The sequence below is a fragment of the Salvelinus namaycush genome, chromosome 27 (genome assembly GCF_016432855.1).
Source record: "Salvelinus namaycush isolate Seneca chromosome 27, SaNama_1.0, whole genome shotgun sequence".
NCBI classification, from domain to species: Eukaryota; Metazoa; Chordata; class Actinopteri; order Salmoniformes; family Salmonidae; genus Salvelinus; species Salvelinus namaycush.
Genome location: NC_052333.1, coordinates 9,904,761 through 9,927,992, shown reverse-complemented (window position 1 = coordinate 9,927,992; position 23,232 = coordinate 9,904,761). Strand labels below are relative to the sequence as shown.

The following is a 23,232-nucleotide window of genomic DNA, read 5'->3' as shown; positions in this document are numbered from 1 at the left end:
GAATTATGTAGCTGAGCCATGAAGAGAAAGACCACCAGATATACCCTGGAATTATGTGGCTGAGCCATGAAGAGAAAGACCACCAGATATACCCTGGAATTATGTGGCTGAGCCATGAAGAGAAAGACCACCAGATATACCCTGGAATTATGTGGCTGAGCCATGAAGAGAAAGACCACCAGATATACAGTGGAATTATGTAGCTGAGCCATGAAGAGAAACTGAAATGATTTCTTGTCCATTGTGTATTTCCGTTTGCTGAATTTTCAGATAAAGCCTGGAATAAAAGAAAAAGGGCTACCTATAATTAAATCATACAAATATTTAGCTCCCATATAGCAAATGGCACATATGTATTTAGATTGTGCATAAACCTGTCTTACATTTCAATCTTCTCTTTGTGCCAGACTGGGTTCAAATGCCTTCCGTTTCATTTTTCTGGATTTATTTATCTGTATATATATATTTATTTTTTGTATTCTTTTTACTGTTGATTTCTTTTTCACTTTATGTGGTGCGTGCTGCCCAGAACACCGGAAGAACTATAAGTGAATTGTTGTAATGTTTGTTTATGTGTCAGTTAATCCCATAAGATGGGTTGCCAACTGGCGATTTGACACGGAAATAACATGTCATTCATTCATGCATCTGTTTCAACACTACACTGAGAACAAAATAATCACAATTCTTTCAAAATGATGTATATAATGCATGTATCTTTCCACTTATAGATGTACATCACGCATTAACTAGTAGCATAGCTCGTGAGAACTTGACCAGTGAGCTCACGGGATATGACATCATGACGTTGTGCCCTTTGTCCTGACCTCTTGAGAGGGATGTCTCCGGTCTGCTCGTCCACGAAGTCCTGCTTGAGTTCATCAGGGACGTCACTGTCACTGTCGTAGTCCTGGTAGACACTCTTCTCCAGCTCATCTGACTCACACTGCAGAGAGGGAATAACACAGTAACAATATCATTCAAATATGGACATTTAGAAAAGGTTTATATATAGTACCAGTCAAAAGTTTGGACACACCTACTCATTTAAGGGTTTTTCTTTATTTTTACTCTTTTCAACATTGTAGAATAATAGTGATGACATCAACACTATGAAATAACACATATGGAATCATGTAGTAACCCACATTTTTTTGTTGTTGAGATGTTTCAAAGTAGCCACCCTTTGCCTTGATAACAGCTTTGCACACACTTGGCATTCTCTCAACTAGCTTCATGAGGTAGTCACCTGGAATGCAATTCAATTAACAGGTGTGCCTTGTTAAAAGTTAATTTGTGGAAATTCTTTCCTTCTTAATGTGTTTGAGCCAATCAGTTGTGTTGTGACAAGGTAGCGATGGTATACAGAAGATAGTCCGTTTTGGTAAAAGAACAAGTGCATATTATGGCAAGAACAGCTCAAATAAGCAAAGAGAAATGACAGTCCATCATTACTTTAAGACATGAAGGTCAGTCAATACGGAACATGTCAAGAACTTTGAACGTTTCTTCAAGTGCAGTCGCAAAAACCATCAAGAGCTATGATGAAACTGGCTCTCATGAGGACCACCACAGGAAAGGAAGACCCAGAGTTACCTCTCTGCTGCAGAGGATAAGTTCATTAGAGTAGCCAGCCTTAGAATGCAGCCCAAATAAATGCTCCACAGAGTTCAAGTAACGGACACATCTCTGAACATCAACTATTCAGAAGAGAATGTGTGAATCAGGACTTGATGGTCGAATTGCTGCAAATAAAACACTACTAAAGGACACCAATAAGAAGAAGAGACTTCATTAGGCTAAGAAACACGAGCAATGGACATTAGACCAGTGGAAATCTGTCATTTGGTCTGATGAGTCCAAAATGGAGATTTTAGCTTTCAACCGCTGTGTCTTTGTGAGACGCAGAGTAGGTGAACGGATGATCTCCGCATGCGTGGTTCCCACCGTGAAGCATGGAGGAGGAGGTGTGATGGTGCTATGCTAGTGACACTGTCTGTGATTCATTTAGAATTGAAGGCACACTTAATCAGCATGGCTACCACAGCATTCTGCAGCGATGCGTCATCCCATCTGGTTTGCGCTTCATGGGATTATCATTTGTTTTTCAACAAGACAATGACCCAAAACATACCTCTAGGATGTGTAAGGGCTATTTGACCAAGAAGGAAAGTGACGGAGTGCTGCATCAGATGAACTGGCCTCTACAATCACCCGACCTCAACCCAATTAAGATGGTTTGGAATGAGTTGGGTGAAGGAAAAGCAGCCAATAAATGTTCAGCATATGTGGGAACTCCTTCAAGACTGTTGGAAAAGCATTCCTCATGAAGCTGGTTGAGAGAATGCCAAGAGTGTGCAAAGCTGTCATCAAGGCAAAGGGTGGCTACTTTGAATAATCACAAATCTAAAATATATTTGGATTTGTTTTAACACTTTTTTGGTTACTATATGATTCCATGGGTTATTTCATAGTGTTGATGTATTGACTACTATTTTATAATGTAGAAAATAGTAAAAATAAATAAAAAACCTTGAATGAGTAGGTGTGTCCAAACTTTCAACTGGTACTGTATATTAACAATATGATCATTTAGATGCTTTAATCACTGTCGTAGTCCTGGTGCACACTTGACTAACGTACCTGACTCATACTGCAGAGGGGGAAAATAATCATATGGTCATTCAGAGAAAGAGTTATAATTGCTGATGATTTAGAAGCTTTTATCACATTTTTACATTTTAGTCATCTAGCAGACACTCTTTTCCAGAGCCACTAACAGTTAGTGTGCTTATCTTAAGATAGCTAGGTGAGACAACCACCACCTACAATACTCTACCAGGAATAATACCACGTACAATAACCTACGAGGAACAATACCATCTACAATACTCTACGAGGAACAATACCACATACAATATACCACCTACAATACTCTACCAGGAACAATACCACATACAATACTCTACGAGGAACAATACCATCTACAATACTCTACCAGGAACAATACCACCTACAATACTCTACGAGGAACAATACCACCTACAATACTCTACCAGGAACAATACCACCTACAATACTCTACCAGGAACAATACCACCTACAATACTCTACCAGGAACAATACCACATACAATACTCTACTAGGAACAATAACACCTACAATACTCTACGAGGAACAATACCACCTACAATACTCTACCAGGAACAATACCATCTACAATACTCTACGAGGAACAATACCATCTACAATACTCTACGAGGAACAATACCACATACAATACTCTACCAGGAACAATACCATCTACAATACTCTACGAGGAACAATACCACCTACAATACTCTACCAGGAACAATACCACATACAATACTCTACCAGGAACAGTACCACATACAATACTCTACGAGGAACAATACCACCTACAATACTCTACGAGGAACAATACCACCTACAATACTCTACGAGGAACAATACCACCTACAATACTCTACCAGGAACAATACCACCTATAATACCCTACGAGGAACAATACCATCTACAATACCCTACGAGGAACAATACCATCTACAATACTCTACGAGGAACAATACCACATACAATACTCTACCAGGAACAATACCACCTACAATACTCTACGAGGAACAATACCACCTACAATACTCTACCAGGAACAATACCACCTACAATACCCTACGAGGAACAATACCATCTACAATACTCTACGAGGAACAATACCACCTACAATACTCTACCAGGAACAATACCGCCTGCAATACTCTACCAGGAACAATACCGCCTGCAATACTATACCAGGAACAATACCGCCTGCAATACTCTACCAGGAACAATACCACCTACAATACTCTACCAGAAACACAACCACCTACAATACTCTACCAGGAACAATACCATCTACAATACTCTACGAGGAACAATACCACCTACAATACTCTACCAGGAACAATACTCTACCAGAAACACAACCACCTACAATACTCTACCAGGAACAATACTGCCTACAATACTCTACCAGGAACAATACCACATACAATACTCTACGAGGAACAATACCACCTACAATACTCTACCAGGAACAATACCACATACAATACTCTACCAGGAACAATACCACCTACAATACTCTACCAGGAACAATACCACCTACAATACTCTACCAGGAACAATACCACCTACAATACTCTACCAGGAACAATACCACCTACAATACTCTACCAGGAACAATACCGCCTACAATACTCTACCAGGAACAATACCGCACGCAATACTCTACCAGGAACAATACCACATACAATACTCTACCAGGAGCAATACCATCTACAATACTCTACCAGGAACAATACCACCTACAATACTCTACCAGGAACAATACCACATACAATACTCTACCAGAAACACAACCACCTACAATACTCTACCAGGAACAATACCACATACAATACTCTACCAGGAACAATACCACCTACAATACTCTACCAGGAACAATACCACCTACAATACTCTACCAGGAACAATACCACCTACAATACTCTACCAGGAACAATACCACCTACAATACTCTACCAGGAACAATACCACATACAATACTCTACCAGGAACAATACCACATACAATACTCTACCAGGAACAATACCACCTACAATACTCTACCAGGAACAATACCACATACAATACTCTACGAGGAACAATACCACCTACAATACTCTACGAGGAACAATACCACATACAATACTCTACGAGGAACAATACCACATACAATACTCTACCAGGAACAATACCACATACAATACTCCACCAGGAACACAACCACCCACAATACTCTACCAGGAACAACACACCTACAATACTCTACCAGGAACAATACCACATACAATACTCCACCAGGAACACAACCACCCACAATACTCTACCAGGAACAACACACCTACAATACTCTACCAGGAACAATACCACATACAATACTCCACCAGGAACACAACCACCCACAATACTCTACCAGGAACAACACACCTACAATACTCTACCAAGAACAAAACCACCTATAATACTCTTCGAGGCACAATACCACTTACGATACTCTACGAGGAACAAAACCACCTATAATACTCTACCAGGAATAATTGAAACTTTAAAGGGAACTTAACTGAACTGCAGATTGTGTATGCTCACTTTCTCAATGTGATCGAAATCTAGTGACACAATGCCTTCGACTGAGCTTTAGCAGTTCATATTGAATACAAGCTTGAGGTTATGAAAATGTGTTAACAAGAAAGGAACCACTTTGGATTTGACTAATCCCCATTGATAATACAATATTAATTCTCAAGATACATTGGTGTATTAATTAAAATTAAGACAAAAACAAACAATGGGTTGATTGTAATGGCAGAACAAAAAAAAACTGATAATGAAATCTGAACAAATAATAGTCCAGTCCACTTGTATGCAAGCACATTTCCATAAAAGTTTGTCACTTGATAAAAGCGAGCCTATTATTTCATTAATATCAGTGTGCTAATCACGCAGAGCTCTCCAAAGGACAACACGCAACGCCCATATCACTCTAGTCTTTATTTTTCATTACAGTAGCGGCTCATATTGAATATAATGAAATGTCAAGTGCATCAAAGTGTTAAGCACCACCGCAGCGGGTGTAAACTCCATACCGACACGGCCCCCTCCATTAAACTCTGTTACGACCTCTGACGTGACTGTTAGGGCGACTATAAACCACTTAACGTCCCCAAATGATAATGTCCGACTTTAATCGCTGCTCCTATTTATTTCCTCACTTGAAATGACTCAGTGTGGCGGACGGTGATGACACGTGATACCAGGGGAACTAATGGGATTCATATTAATACTTGGTGAGATCTGATGGAATGGCAGCAGGCGTTGTGAAGAAGGATCAGTGGATAGTGATACAACGTTCTGGTGGAGAGATGCAACAGCGTAATGGACAATGTGTGTGGCAGACAGGGAGTTATGGAATATGTCACCTTCTGATTGAAATAACCTTAACTCACCCTTATCAACAAAGTTGTTGGTGCTTACAAACGGCTTCGTTCTGCTTCATTCTCCTTGACAAACAGCAAACACAACATACCAGCTACAGGACTAGCATCTAGAAACATGTGAAACATCTGGAACTAGGATGAGGCACTGGGGTGGTTCGACATGGCAGACTGATCTACAAATGACCTTGCGTCATAAATAACTACTCATTATTATTTGTAGATTAGTCAGTCATTCACAATTTACCCTCAATGCATTACGGATTTGATGCTCTCCAACATGGCCACTGCTTACCCCATTGGAGGCCAGCACGTCCTCAGTCTCCCCATCCTTGTTGTCGATGTGCCTTTCAAAGGGGTTCCCCTCCTGGCTGAAGAGCTCAAAAAAGGAGACAGGACTTCCTGGTCCTGACTGGACAACATCTGTCTACTGGGAGACACTGAGGGGTCCGGCACTGACCCCTGAACTTTAACTCCTGCAGGGAGAGATACGCTCAGGGATGCGTCCCAAATGGCACCTTATTCCACCGTAGGGCACTATATGTATAACAAAAAAAGAAGTTGTGCACTATATAGGAAATAGGGTGCCATTTGGGACGTAGCCTTAGATTGAGGCCCGTCCACACCAAGGACGATAACTATAACAATACATTTTTTGAAATCTTTCTAATTCAAGTGAACAGGAGCATTCACACCACAACGATAACTACAAAAACAGCGTAAAACGATAACGAGAGCTATCGTTTAGATCACTTTAAGAGCGATTTTCTGCCTGGCCCTCCGATGATAAAACATTGACAACCAATCAAAAGCGTCTTCTATTGAAGCGCTCTTGGTTCTAGGTGTGCAAGGCTGCTCAGAGAGGAGAGAAGGCAGAACGCAAGGTAAGCTTGCCTGAATAACTAGGCATGTGTGAGCATATTGGTAGCCACATTACTTATAGGAAGATTTCGGAGAATGATGATCCACGACAACCATCGCATGAGAAGGCCATATTTTCCGCATTTTATTTCCTACTACTAGCCTATCGAGGAGAGATTCCAGCTTGCTTTTGCTTGCTGAATTTAAAATAGGGGAGTTTAAAAGGAGAGTGAGAGGTGTGATCAAAATACACCATATGAGTAGCCTGCTAATGTACCTTTCTGGACCTTGTAAACCCATAACTGATCCAAATGGTTGCATGATCAGGCCTAGGCTATATGCAGTTATTTTGGCATGAAGCATTCAAAACAGAATGTATGAGCGGTAATTAAAATGATCCTACATCACAGCATCTTACAGCCCTAGACAATAATTGTGTATTGACTTGATAACAATACATTCCTCATTACACTGTGTTGTTTTTTTTTTTTTTTTTTTTTTTTTTTTGGGGGGTGGATCAGCTTAATATTGCGGAAAGAATGTTGCTTCCAATGTAATTGTCTGCATCATTTCCAATCCCCCATATTTTTTTGGGTAAATATATATATCCATTCACGTATGCATACATATACACATATATACATACACATACCTACATAGACATACATACTTTTTTAAAGAGTATACCTTTATTATTATTCCCCGCAAACCCTACCACCGATCCCCCAATTGGAGTAAACTGATAAACATTTCTGTTTTTACCTTCAATTTATACATCTTATACACATTTTACAGACACAGTCTACTTTATAATAGTTCTCTCTTGTTTGTTCTTAGTCCTTCCTCTATTTCTGTTGTCCATCCAGTTTGATTGTGGATGTTGTTGTTGCCTATGTAGAATGTTTTAGTCTAAACCTTAGGCCTAATCAATAGTGGAGCTTTCTGTGTCCGGAACTGCAGAGCGCAGCCTGGAGGAACGTACAGATCTGCAATTTCATCATCTGTTCACTTTTTTTTATTGCACTTTGACAGGTAAATATTTATAGCCTTACTATTTAGCTAATGTATGGCCTAATATCCAGCTAATAATTAGCTTCTTACTTCAGCTACACATCTCTAGCCTCTCTTCCAACTGTTCCCGTGCTACGCTAGCCTCTCCGCTAATCCCCTTCTTGTGAAATCACAGGAAAAGCTATAGGCTACAAAAGCTACAGGACATTTGTTTTGATCATTTTTTTCCTTTAGTTTATTTAGTAAATATTTTATTTCTCCATTTCTTGAACTGCATTGTTGGTTAAGCACTTCACTGTAAGGTCTACTACACCTGTTGTATTCGGCGCATGTGACAAATACAATTTAATTTACAGTATTTTTAGAATTGTTATACTCGGCCCAGTAGCCTTTTTCGAGAAGATAAGCAAAGTTTTCTCTTGCTAATTGCTAAATGTAAAATAAGCCGAGGCCAAATGAACTGTTGCACAGGACAGACAAATGAGCACAGCGAAAAAGTGGATCCAAATGGGTTAACAATCAATAGAAAAATGGAACTCACTTGCAAACCACTTGATCAACAAGACAAGCAATTACATGACTTAAAAGATGTGCAGGCTAAACAGCGTTTATTGTTGAATAGCTACATTTAAATCGGAGTTTCTATATGATTTTTTATTACATGTACAGTGCCATCAGAAAGTATTCATACATCTTGAATTATTCCACATTGTTGTGTTACAGCTTGAATTCAAAATGGGTTAAATATTTTTTCTCTAAACCCTCTTCACACAATACCCCATAATGACAAAGTGAAAACATGTTTATCTATATTTTTGCAAATTTATTGACAATGAAATACAGAAAAAATGTATTTACATAAGTATTCACCCCAGTCAGTAAATGCTAGAATTACCTTGGTTTGCGATAACAGCTGTGAGTCATTCTGGGTAAGTCTCTAAAAGCTTTGCACAACTTAATTGTACAATATTGGCACATTATTCTTTTTTAAATTATTCAAGCTCTGTCAAGTTGGTTGTTGATCATTGCTAGGCAGCCATTTTCAAATCTTGCTATAGATTTTCAAGACGATTTAAGTCAAAACTGTAACTAGGCCATTCAAGATCATTCAATGTCGTCTTGGTAAGCAACTCCAGTGTATATCTGGCCTTGTGTTTTAGGTCATTGGCCAGGCTACATGGCGCCGACAGATGGTCGCCTCGCTTCGCGTTCCTAAGAAACTATGCAGTATTTTGTTTTTTTATGTATTATTTCTTACACTGTTACCCCAGGAAATCTTAAGTCTTACTACCTACAGCCGGGAAGAACTATTGGATATAAGAGCAGCGTCAACTTACCAACATTACGACCAGGAATACAACTTTCCTGAAGCGGATCCTCTGTTTGGACCACCACCCAGGACAATGGATCGGATCCCGGTAGGCGACCCAAAACAACAGCGCCGCAGAAGGGTTTTCTGGTCAGGCCCCGTAGACAGGCACATCACTCACCGCTCCCGAGTATAATACTCGCCAATATCTAGTCTCTTGACAACAAGGTAGACGAAATTCGACCAAGGGATGCCTTCCAGAAAGACATCAGAGATTGTAACATTCTCTGTTTCACAGAAACATGGCTCACTCGGGATATACGTTATCAGAGTCGGTACAGCCACCTGGTTTCTTCACGCATCGTGCTGACAGAAACAAACATCTCTCTAGTAAGAAGAAGGGTAGGGGTGTATGCCTTATGATTAACGAGTCATGATGTGATCATAACAACATACAGGAACTCAAGTCCTTTTGTTCACCTGACCTAGAATTCCTTACAATCAAATGCCAACCGCATTATCTACCAAGAGAATTCTCTTCGATTATAGTCACAGCCGTGTATATCCCCCCCGAAGCAGACACCTCAACGGCCCTGAAAGAACTTTAATGGACTCTATGCAAACTGGAAACCACATATCCTGAGGCTGCATGTATTGTAGCTGGGGATTTTAACAAAGCTAATCTGAAAACAAGGCTTCCTAAATTTTATCAGCATATCGAATGCGCGACCCGGGTTGGCAGCATTCTGGAACTTATGCGACGCATACAAAGCACTCCTTCGCCCTCCTTTCGGCAAATCTGACCACGACTCCATTTTGTTGCTCCCAGCCTATAGACAGAAACTAAAACAGGAAACGCCCGTGCAAAGGTCTGTTCAACGCTGGTCCGACCAATCTGATTCCAAGCATCAAGATTGCTTCGATCACGTGGACTGGGATATGATCCGGATAGCCGCAGACAACAACATTGATGTACATTTGAAGTCGGAAGTGTACATACACCTTAGCCAAATACATTTAAACTCAGTTTCACAATTGCTGACATTTAATCCTAGTAAAAATTCCCTGTCTTTAGGACATTTAGCATCACCACTTTACTTTAAGAATGTGAAATGTCAGAATAATAGTAGAGAGAATGATTTATTTCAGCTTTTATTTCTTTCGTCACATTCCCAGTGGGTCAGAAGTTTACATACACTCAATTAGTATTTGGTAGCATTGCCGATAAATTGTTTAACTTGGGTCAAACGTTTCGGGTAGCCTTCCACAAGCTTCCCACAATAAGTTGGGTGAATTTTGGCCCATTCCTCCTAACAGAGCTGGTGTAATGGAGTCAGGTTTGTAGGCCTTCTTGCTCGCACACTCTTTTTCAGTTCTGCCAAACATATTTTCTATAGGATTGAGGTCAGGGCTTTGTGATGGCCACTCCAATACTTTGACTTTGTTGTCCTTAAGCCATTTTGCCTCAACTTTGGAAGTATGCTTGGGGTCATTGTCAATTTGGAAGACCCATTTGCGACCAAGCTTTAACTTCCTGACTGATGTCTTGAGATGCTGCTTCAATATATCCACATAATTTTCCTTCTCATGATGCCATCTATGTTGTGAAGTGCACCAGTCCCTCCTGCAGCAAAGCACCCCCACAACATGATGCTGCCACCCCCGTTCTTCATGGTTGGGATGGTGTTCTTCAGCTTGCAAGCCTCCCCCCTTTTCCTCCAAACATAACGATGGTCATTATGGCCAAACAGTTCTATTTTTGTTTCATCAGACCAGAGGACATTTCTCCAAAAAGTACGATCTTTGTCCCCAAGTGCAGTTGCAACCCGTAGTCTGGCTTTTTTATGGTGGTTTTGGAGCGGTGTCTTCTTCCTTGCTGAGCGGCCTTTCAGGTTATGTCGATATAGGACTTGTTTTACTGTGGATATAGATGCGTTTGTACCTGTTTCCTCCAGCATCTTCACAAGGTCCTTTGCTGTTGTTCTGGGATTGAGTTGCACTTTTCGCACCAAAGTACATTCATCTCTAGGAGACAGAACGCATCTCCTTCCTGAGCGGTATGATGGCTGCGTGGTCCCATGGTGTTTATACTTGCGTACTATTGTTTGTACAGATGAACGTGGTACCTTCAGGCATTTGGAAATTGCTCCCAAGGATGAACCAGACTTGTGCAGGTCTACAATTTTTTTTCTGAGGTCTTGGCTGATTTCTTTTGATTTTTCCCTTGATGTCAAGCAAAGAGGCACTGAGTTTGAAGGTAGGCCTTGAAATACATCCACAGGTACACCTCCAATTGACTCAAATTATGTCAATTTAGTGTATGTAAACTTCTGACCAACTGGAAATGTGATACAGTGAATTATAATTGAAATCATCTGTCTGTAAACAATTGTTGGAAAAATTACTTGTCATGCACAAAATAGATGTCCTAACCGTCCTAAAACTATAGTTTGTTAACAAGAAATTTGTGGAGTGGTTGAAAAACGAGTTTTAATGACTCCAATCTAAGTGTATGTAAACAACTGTATATGCTGATTCGGTGAGCGAGTTTATTAGCAACTGCATCGTGATGTTGTACCCACGGTGACTATTAAAACCTTCCCCAACCAGAAACCGTGGATTGAGGCCAGCATTCGCGCAAAACTGAAAGCGCGAACCACTGCTTTTAATCATGGCAAGGGGACCGGAAACATGACCGAATACAAACAGTGTAGCTATTCCCTCCGCAAGGCAATCAAACAAGCTAAGCTTCAGTATAGAGACAAAGTAGAGTCGCAATTCAACGGTTCAGACACAAGACGTATGTGGCAGGGTCTACAGTCAATCATGGATTACAAAAATAAATCCAGCCCCGTCGCCAACACCGACGTCTTGCTCCCAGACAAACTAAACAACTTCTTTGCTCGCTTTGAGGACAATACAGTGCCACCGACACGGCCCGCTACCAAAACCTGCGGGCTCCTTCACCGCAGCCAACGTGAGTAAAACAGTTAAACGTGTTAACCCTCGCAAGGCTGCCGGCCCAGACGGCATCCCTAGCCGCATCCTCAGAGCACGCGCAGACCAGCTGGCTGGTGTGTTTACGGACATATTCAATCATATTCACCCCCTATCCCTGTTGTCCCCACATGCTTCAAGATGGCTACCATTGTTCCTGTATCCAAGAAGGAAAAGATAACTGAACTAAATGACTACTGCCCCGTAGCACTTACTTCTGTCATCATGAAGTGCTTTGAGAGACTAGTCAAGGATCATATCACCTCCAACCTATCTTCCAATTTGCTTGCCGCCCAAATAGGTCCACAGACGACGCAATCGCAATCGCAATCACACTGCACACTGCCCTAAGTCATCTGGACAGGAGGAATACCCATGTAAGAATGCTGTTCATTGATTACAGCTCAGCATTTAACACCATAGTACCCTCCAAACTCGTCATTAAGCTCGAGACCCTGGGTCTAGACTCCGCCCTGTGCAACTGGGTCCTGGACTTTCTGACAGGCCGCCCCCAGGTGGTGAGGGTAGGTAACAACATCGCCACCCTGATCCTCAACACTGGGGCCCCCACAAGGGTGCGTTCTCAGCTCTCTCCTGTACTCCCTGTTCACCCATGACTGCGTGGCCATGCACGCCTCCAACTCAATCAACAAGTTTGCAAACGACACTACAGTGGTAGGCTTGATTACCAACAACAACGAGATGGCCTACAGGGACGAGGTGAGGGCCCTCAGAGTGTGGTGTCAGGAAAATAACATCACACCCCATGTCAACAAAACAAAGGAGATGATCGTGGACTTCAGGAAACAGCAGAGGGAGCACCCCCCTATCCACATCGATGGGACAGTAGTGGAGAAGGTGGAAAATGTTAAGTTCCTCGGCGTACACATCACGGACAAACTGAAATGGTCCACCCACACAGATAGCGTGGTGAAGAAGGCGCAACAGCGCCTCTTCAACCTCAGGAGGCTGAAGAAATTTGGGCTTGTCACCAAAAACACTCACAAACTTTTACAGATGCACAATCGAGAGCATCCCGTTTGGTTGTATGACCGCCTGGTACGGCAACTGCTCCGCCCACAACCATAAGGCTCTCCAGAGGGTAGTGAGGTCTGCATCACTGGGGGCAAACTACCTGCCCTCCAGGACACCTACACCACCCGATGTCACAGGACGGCCAAAAAGATCATAAAAAACAACAACCACCCGAGCAACTGCTTGATCACCCCTCTATCATCCAGAAGGCGAGGTCAGTACAGGTGCATCAAAGCTGGGACCGAGAGACTGAAAAACAGCTTCTATCTCAAGGCCATCAGACTGTTAAACAGCCATCACTAACATTGAGTGGCTGCTGCCAACATACTGACTCAAATCTCTAGCCACTTTAATAATTAAAAATGGGATGAAATAAATGTATCACTAGTCACTTTAAACACTTTAAACAACTTTAAACAATGCAACTTTATATAATGTTTACATACTCATCTCATATGTATATACTGTATTCTATACCATCTACTGCATCTTGCCTATGCCGTTCGGCCATCGCTCATCCATATATTTATATGTACATATTCTTATTCCTTTACACTTGTGTGTATACGGTAGTTGTTGTGAAGTTGTTAGATTACTTGTTAGATATTACTGCACGGTTGGAACTAGAAGCACAAGCATTTCGCTACACTCGCATTAACATCTGCTAACCATGTGTATGTGACCAATAAAATTTGATTTGATTTGCTGAAAGGTGAATTTGTCTCCCAGTGTCTGTTGGAAAGAAGACAGAACCAGGTTTTCCTCTAGGAATTTGCCTGTGCTTAGCTATATTCTGTTTTTTTATCCTAAAAAAACTCCCTAGTTCTTTCCGATGACAAGCATACCCATAACATGATGCAGCCACCACCATGCTTGAAAATATGAAGAGTGGTACTTAGTGATGACATTATACTTTGTATTTAGGACATAAAGTTAATTTCTTTTCCACATGTTTTGCAGTTTTACTTTTGCACCTTACTGCAAACAGGATGCATATTTTGGAATATTTGTATTATTTTATTCTTTTCACTTTGTCAATTAGGTTAGTATTGTGGAGTAACTACAATGTTGTTGATCCATCCTCAGTTTTCTCCTATCATAACCATTTAGCTCTGTAAGTGTTTTAAAATCACCATTGACCTCATGATGAAATCCCTGAGCGGTTTCCTTCCTCTCCGGCAACTGAATTAGGAAGGACGCAGGTATCTTTGTAGTGAGTGGGTTATTGATACTTCATCCGAAGTGTTATGAATAACTTCACCATGCTCAAAGGGATATTCAATAGGTGCCCTTCTTTGCGAGGCATTTGAAAACTTCCATGGTCTTTGTGGTTGAATCTCTTTGAAATTCACTGCTCGACTGAGTGACCTTACAGATAATTGTATGTGTGGGGTACAGCGATGAGGTAGTCATTCAAAAATCATGTTAAACACTATTATTGCACACAGAGTGAGTCCATGCAACTTATTATGTGAACTTATTTAGGCTTGACATAACAAAGGGGTTGAATACTTACAGACTGAAGACATTTCAGCTTTTCCTTTTTAATTAATATGTACAAAAATTCTAAAAACATAATACCACTTTGACATTATGGCATATTGTGTGTAGGCCGGTGACACAAAATCTCAATTTAATCCTTTTTAAATTCAGGCTGTAATACAACAAAATGTGGAAAAAGTCAAGGTGTGTGAATACTTTCTGAAGGCACTGTATTATTTGCAGTTGTCACTATGACAATGAACACACCCTGAAGCACCGAATGGTCTGTGTTACTACATTATTAATGGGCCTACAGTGTGAAGTAGGATGCGTTGATTAGTTGATTGACAGGTGTACTGCAGAACGATAAATATGGTCCGCTGGCGTGGATGCTCGCCAATGTTTATAGTTACGTGTAATTTATGGTTAATGTTACAGTTATCCTCCTTGGTGTGGCTTTACGACATAGCATTCATTGATGGAATCTTTGAAATCAAAGCAAAAAGACATCAAAGGAACACTAGGTATACTTCAAATGGGACAGGCTAATGAAAACATATAAACAACGTGCTCAACTCCACCTCATACAAACTTCAGATTGGGTGCTGGATCCTCATATATAATCCAAAGAACAGAAATAAGACAGCACTACGGTAAATAACCTGAAATTGACATTTTTAATGCTGCACGAACGTTTGGGGTATGAGCCCTTCTTCAGCTTGCAAGGCAATGGCAGTCAATGTCACGGCAACAAGACCTCACAGGTGGGCATCATTATAAATTCCCAGTCAGTACTGGCCCAATCAAGAGATCGCAGCAGAAAAAGCTGCGGGGGAAAAGTGAACATCAAATAAAGACAGACACACAATACAAATACATTATGATGTCATTACCTAAATGTTTTATGATGTCATTACCTAAATGTTTGGCCTATTTAGAACCTACTACAAACAAAAAATAAATAGAAAATGCCCAAGCGTCTATCCAATATGTCTCTGGAGAAGTAATTTATCCCTCTCATATATGGATATTTTTATCATGGTTGTGAATGGATGCTCTTATGCTCACATATCCTTGTCTTAAGTTCCCGTTTGGTCTTACCCACATAATACAAGTTACAGGAACACTTAAGGAGATATACAACATATTTTGTGATGCATGTTATTCTAGCACAAAACTTTATCCTCTTACCCGAATAGGGACGGATAAGAGAGTACCCTTTGATCATGGCATAACAGCGGACACAGTTGTGACACGGGAAATTACCATGATCGGGGAGGATTCACACGCTTGAACAAATCTGGGGTCGCTGTGTAATATGTGCTAATGTCTATTAACCTCTTCCTCGATCAACCTTGAAATAGGACTGTAGGTGGACACCAAAGTTGCAGAGGTGGGAGAGGGATTCCTTTAACGTGTTTGCAATAATGCATTCCACTCCATTTGTCTTACTCTCTCTCTTAAGGCAATTGTCCAATAATTCTTCTTTATACCCTCTTGTTTTGAATCGTTCACATAAATCTTTGGCATGCACCTCAAATGATAAATCAGAGTCACAAATGCGCCTAGTTCGAAGGAGTTGTCTATATGGTCAACTACAGGCTGATCAAATCCACAAGTTTGCAATAGAGGAATAATGGAGTTAAATACGCCTAGGGCATTAGTGGCTATGACAAAATACTAGACAGAGACGAGAATAACTAAAAGAATACTTGGATATAGGACAAAAAAACGAAACCCGAGGCCGAGCGTCACCTTTGCCAGTGGCAGAACAGAGGCATGAACCAGTTGCCCGCCTGTAAATAAGTCACACCACAGAGAATCCCCAGCTAGAACTCTGCCTACCACTTCCTTATTTTGTTTGTTAGATTCCAAGCCATTAATCTTTCATGAGGAGATTATAGCGGGACCCTGGCTTCCCTGAGGGTACCTGGTAGAAGGCTGGCAATATCACTCGCTCTCTCACTCACTGCATTATTCATATGGTACTGTAGTCCTCAGATGTTGCTTACAGAATGAATGAATCCTAAACCGTACGTGAGCTAATTGGAGCTGCATGGATATTAAAACAATCCCATAAACCTGCCTGCTAATGCTGCATGTTTAAACATGTAGATGACATTATAGAACAAGTTGTCTATACAGATTTTCTCTGTACATAAAAACCAAAAAATGCATTGTTTACAACATCAATAAGCCTGCATATCAAGGATAGAAAGAATCAGGAATACTGTACACAAGCATTGGTTAGGCTACATGGAGCTGAGTGATGTTGAAGTTAGATTTGACAGGACACCGTTCCCACGTCTCGTTCTCCAGAAACATCCGCAACTCCTCCAGGCGTGTCCTGGGCGGGCAGAGAGAAAGAGAGGGATGAAGAGAAAACAAAGAACAAAAGAAAGAAAGATGAAAAACAAAGAAAAGAAAGAGACAAGAAGAAGAGCGAAGTAGTCAGCGTTTGCCGATTAACGACCCGTTGCCATTTACTTTCTAGCACAAGGGCTCCTGTTCCAGATGAAATGCATGGACTCAAACAGAGCAGGGAAATGCCACGGTGGGCACGGAGGGCAGTTTGTAGAGGGAGAAAGGGCAGTCAATACTCTGCTGTGATCATCGAGGCACCAGACACACCCCCCAACCTCCCCCCGCTTGTGAGACCCCCCACCTGACGCCTCTCTCTTGGGGGTCAATAACAATTCATCCAAACAAAATGTCAGTGTAAACATCAAACATTACAGGGTCCTGGTCCCACAGCTTACAGGTGTTCGAATACACGGATCAACATATCTAACAACACCGACCAGTTACAGGGATTATTACGAAATGTTAGAAAACAGTGTGCCAGATAAGTTAGTCATGTAACACCTTTTGTATTCAGAATAAGAAACTTGGTATTCAAGCACACACAGTGGACGGGGAGTGCCGTCAGTGCACAAGACATACCAGATATCTAGAAGCATCTCTTGAATCATTCTAAGTTATTAGGGGACAGAAAAAGTAGCTACAATGTCATATCCCCCGCTAAGCCCGGGGGGGGGAACAATATACACTACCAGTCAAAAGTTTGGACACAACTACTCATTCAAGGGTTTTTATTTATTTTAACTATTTTATACATTGTAGAATAATAGTGAAGACATCAAAACTATGAAATAACACACATGGAATCATGTAGTAACCAAAAAAACACTCATATACTTGTCCTCTTGCTCATTTGTGCACCGGGGCCTCCCACTCCTCTTTCTATTCTGGTTAGAGCCAGTTTGCTCTGTTATGTTCTGTGAAGAGTACACAGCGTTGTACGAGATCTACAGTTTCTTGGCATTTCTCACATGGAATAGCCTTCATTTCTCAGAACAAGAATAGACTGACGAGTTTCAGAAGAAAGGTCTTTGTTTCTGGCCATTTTGAGCCTGCAATCGAACCCACAAATGCTGATGCTCCAGATACTCAACTTGTCTAAAGAAGGACAGTTTTATTGCTTCTTTAATCAGACAACAGTTTTCAGCTGTGCTAACATAATTGCAAAAGGGTTTTCTAATGATTAATTAGCCCTTTAAAATGATAAACTTGGATTAGCTAACACAACATGCCATTGGAACACAGGAGTGATGGTTGCTGATAATGGGCCTCTGTTACGCCTATGTAGATATTCCATTATAATCAGCCGTTTCTAGCTACAATAGTAATTTACAACATTGACAATGTCTACACTGTACTTCGGATCAATTTGATGTTATTTTAATGGACAATTTTTTAAATTTTCTTTCAAAAACAAGGAGAGAAAAATAGTTATGTAATCAGACCAGTGTTCAAACAGGGAAACATTCATAGAACTTTGGCAAACATTCGCTAGCTAGGGGCGAGGTGCCTCACCTGTGATAGTTTTTGAAGTAGATGACACTTTGTCATTTAATGGACTCCTGTAGCAACTCGGACTTACTGCCACAGAACTCCTCCCCCACTTGCATCAGCCTGAGAGGGGGAGGGGGAGAGGGAAAGAAAGAGAGAGGGGGGTAGAGAGGGAGAGAAAGAGAGAGGGGGGTAGAGAGGGAGAGAAAGAGAGAGGGGGGAAGAGAGGGAGAAAAATAGGTAGAGTGGGAAAGAGAGACAAATGAGAAGCAATGCAAAATTAGATGGAAAGAACACAAAAGCGAGGAGAGGAAAGGAAAAGCATCTGCCAGCAGCTTCTGAATAGTTCAATGAACCCCATAGAGTTACTTCACAGCCATGTGGCCCCGAGACCGATCCCCGAGGAACCACTATTCTCTCTCCCCACTGGCCCGTAAGGACACAGCCGACCCAGAAACCCGATTCTTTAATTGACAAACTTGTAAAGAGCCAAACTACAACTTTGTTCTGTTGGCGGAACAAGCCGATTCATTTATGCCCACGTAACTCCCTCTCCGCTCTGGTTGTGGTTCTTTTAAAACAAGGGGTTTCACATGGACTAGGGGGCAAGGCGGAAGGTTTAGGCTTTCGGTCCACCTCGTTCAAACCAATCATTGCTAATGAGGATGTGGTCCTAGAAATAGAATTACTAGAACGGGGATCCCCATTCAAGTCAATGTTCCATGATGGGTGGGCCGGCGTTCATATTGAGTGTACCCAATTCTATTTCATTATATTTCTATATACCTGCTGATAACATCCAGGACCACAATGAAGTCATCGTATTTGAATTTGGACATGTCTGTCCCAAGCAGATAAGCTTTCACTTTCAGCTGGACTTCCTGAAGGGAGAAGGGGAGCAGAATACTTGTTAGAGAGAGATATGGGAAGAGGGAGAGAGAGACGAGAGAGAGAGTGGGAAGAGCGAGACGAGAGATGAATGGAAAAGAGCGAGAGAGATGAGAGATGAATGGAAAAGAGAGAAAGAGAGGAGAGATGAGAGATGAATGGAAAAGAGAGAAAGAGAGGAGAGAGGGTAGCAATGAAAGAAAGCTTGTGTTCAGACCTGCCAGATTCGAGTGGGGCCATGTTCCAGCTTCTTCTTCACATAGCTGTGGTCAACAACCGCCTCTGCAGTGTCTGCGGCACCCATCTCATCTGGGGACACAAATCACACACTGATTCATAAATACATCACATTTTAGTACCAGGCCTTATTCTGTCATCTGTTGTTGTGTTATTTATAGTGACTCATGATGTCAGTTGCTCGTTCAGATGTATCTGGAACTGACACTGGAACAGATTGGATTGGATTCACAGATGGCAAATTAAAATGTAATTGATATACAAAAATAGGGGGAAATGAAAATATGGTGTCCTCGCAATAGGAGAGTAGAAAACATGAAACTAGAAACGAGTGTTTCAACCTCCATCTTAATAGAACCAGTGATACCTCTGCTTTACAACCTCCATCTTAATAGTACCAGTGATACCTCTGCTTTACAACCTCCATCTTAATAGAACCAGTGATACCTCTGCTTTACAACCTCCATCTTAATAGAACCAGTGATACCTCTGCTTTACAACCTCCATCTTAATAGAACCAGTGATACCTCTGCTTTACAACCTCCATCTTAATAGAACCAGTGATACCTCTGCTTTACAACCTCCATCTTAATAGAACCAGTGATACCTCTGCTTTACAACCTCCATCTTAATAGTACCAGTGATACCTCTGCTTTACAACCTCCATCTTAATAGAACCAGTGATACCTCTGCTTTACAACCTCCATCTTAATAGTACCAGTGATACCTCTGCTTTACAACCTCCATCTTAATAGTACCAGTGATACCTCTGCTTTATAACCTCCATCTTAATAGAACCAGTGATACCTCTGCTTTATAACCTCCATCTTAATAGTACCAGTGATACCTCTGCTTTACAACCTCCATCTTAATAGAACCAGTGATACCTCTGCTTTACAACCTCCATCTTAATAGAACCAGTGATACCTCTGCTTTACAACCTCCATCTTAATAGAACCAGTGATACCTCTGCTTTACAACCTCCATCTTAATAGAACCAGTGATACCTCTGCTTTACAACCTCCATCTTAATAGTACCAGTGATACCTCTGCTTTACAACCTCCATCTTAATAGAACCAGTGATACCTCTGCTTTACAACCTCCATCTTAATAGAACCAGTGATACCTCTGCTTTACAACCTCCATCTTAATAGAACCAGTGATACCTCTGCTTTATAACCTCCATCTTAATAGTACCAGTGATACCTCTGCTTTACAACCTCCATCTTAATAGAACCAGTGATACCTCTGCTTTACAACCTCCATCTTAATAGAACCAGTGATACCTCTGCTTTATAACCTCCATCTTAATAGAACCAGTGATACCTCTGCTTTACAACCTCCATCTTAATAGAACCAGTGATACCTCTGCTTTACAACCTCCATCTTAATAGAACCAGTGATACCTCTGCTTTACAACCTCCATCTTAATAGAACCAGTGATACCTCTGCTTTACAACCTCCATCTTAATATAACCAGTGATACCTCTGCTTTACAACCTCCATCTTAATAGTATCAGTGATACCTCTGCTTTACAACCTCCATCTTAATAGAACCAGTGATACCTCTGCTTTACAACCTCCATCTTAATAGAACCAGTGATACCTCTGCTTTACAACCTCCATCTTAATAGAACCAGTGATACCTCTGCTTTACAACCTCCATCTTAATAGAACCAGTGATACCTCTGCTTTACAACCTCCATCTTAATAGAACCAGTGATACCTCTGCTTTACAACCTCCATCTTAATAGTACCAGTGATACCTCTGCTTTACAACCTCCATCTTAATAGAACCAGTGATACCTCTGCTTTACAACCTCCATCTTAATAGAACCAGTGATACCTCTGCTTTACAACCTCCATCTTAATAGTACCAGTGATACCTCTGCTTTACAACCTCCATCTTAATAGAACCAGTGATACCTCTGCTTTACAACCTCCATCTTAATAGAACCAGTGATACCTCTGCTTTACAACCTCCATCTTAATAGTACCAGTGATATCTCTGCTTTACAACCTCCATCTTAATAGAACCAGTGATACCTCTGCTTTACAACCTCCATCTTAATAGAACCAGTGATACCTCTGCTTTACAACCTCCATCTTAATAGAACCAGTGATACCTCTGCTTTACAACCTCCATCTTAATAGAACCAGTGATACCTCTGCTTTACAACCTCCATCTTAATAGTACCAGTGATATCTCTGCTTTACAACCTCCATCTTAATAACATACACATATTCCATCTCCATCTTCGTAGCAGTAACAGTGTCATCTTCGCTTTCCCACCCCGTCATACTAACAGGAATTTTCCAACCCCATGCAAACAGTAAAGTTGGCATTCATCCACATTAGCCATCATGCTACTGATGATGAGCCCCACGGCCATACCCTCCTCATTAGCCTCAGTGTTTCCTCTGTAGATGATGTGATGACAGGAACAGAACAGCGGGAGAAAGACATTGTCATTCAGACTTTGACACTAAAGAGGTCACAATGCCTTTCTCTGCCAGCCCAGGCATCCGTCCCCAGAGAGAAGAAGGGAAGGACAGAGGAAGAGGGAAACTGCCTTAGATCTGAAGACTTGTTGTATATGAGGGAATGTTGCCTATCCTCTGCAGTCAAGGCTGTGAGTAAGTGGCTGACTGCGTGTAGTAAGTGGCTGACTGTATTTTGTCTCTCTGCATAGACCCCAATATGCGAACAAAAACCATGTAACAAATGGCTGCAATGCATTTGACAAGACTCCATTGACGTAACACAATTCTTCTCGATGAAGCCTGGGTGAATCTCCCTCACTCCATTTCGTCGTTCCCTCCATATGAAATTACATACAGTAGACTACAACACATCAACTGTTCTGAGACACCACAAGAAGCCACACAGTTAGGACACTCTGGATTAATCAACTGTTCTGAGGCACCACAAGAAGCCACACAGTTAGGACACTCTGGATTAATCAACTGTTCTGAGACACCACAAGAAGCCACACAGTTAGGACACTCTGGATTAATCAACTGTTCTGAGACACCACAAGAAGCCACACAGTTAGGACACTCTGGATTAATCAACTGTTCTGAGACATCACACGAAGCCACACAGTGAGGAAACTAGATTAATCAACTGTTCTGAGACATCACACGAAGCCACACAGTAAGGACACTCTGGATTAATCAACTGTTCTGAGGCACCACAAGAAGCCACACAGTTAGGACACTCTGGATTAATCAACTGTTCTGAGACACCACAAGAAGCCACACAGTGAGGAAACTAGATGAATCAACTGTTCTGAGACATCACACGAAGCCACACAGTGAGGAAACTAGATGAATCAACTGTTCTGAGACATCACACGAAGCCACACAGTGAGGAAACTAGATGAATCAACTGTTGAGACACCACAAGAAGCCACACAGTGAGGAAACTCTAGAAGACAGCGGGGCTGAGATTCACAATGTGTTTGTGACGAAGAGGTCAGGCTCAGGACTGTCGCTCTGCATCTCCTAACTATCCCTCACATAGA

At 41.4% G+C, this 23,232-nt stretch overlaps 1 pseudogene; it reads right to left on the bottom strand.

Moving 5' to 3' along the window:
• LOC120022593 overlaps positions 1–23,232 on the bottom strand; it is a 282,457-nt pseudogene that overhangs the window by 122,056 nt on the left and 137,169 nt on the right.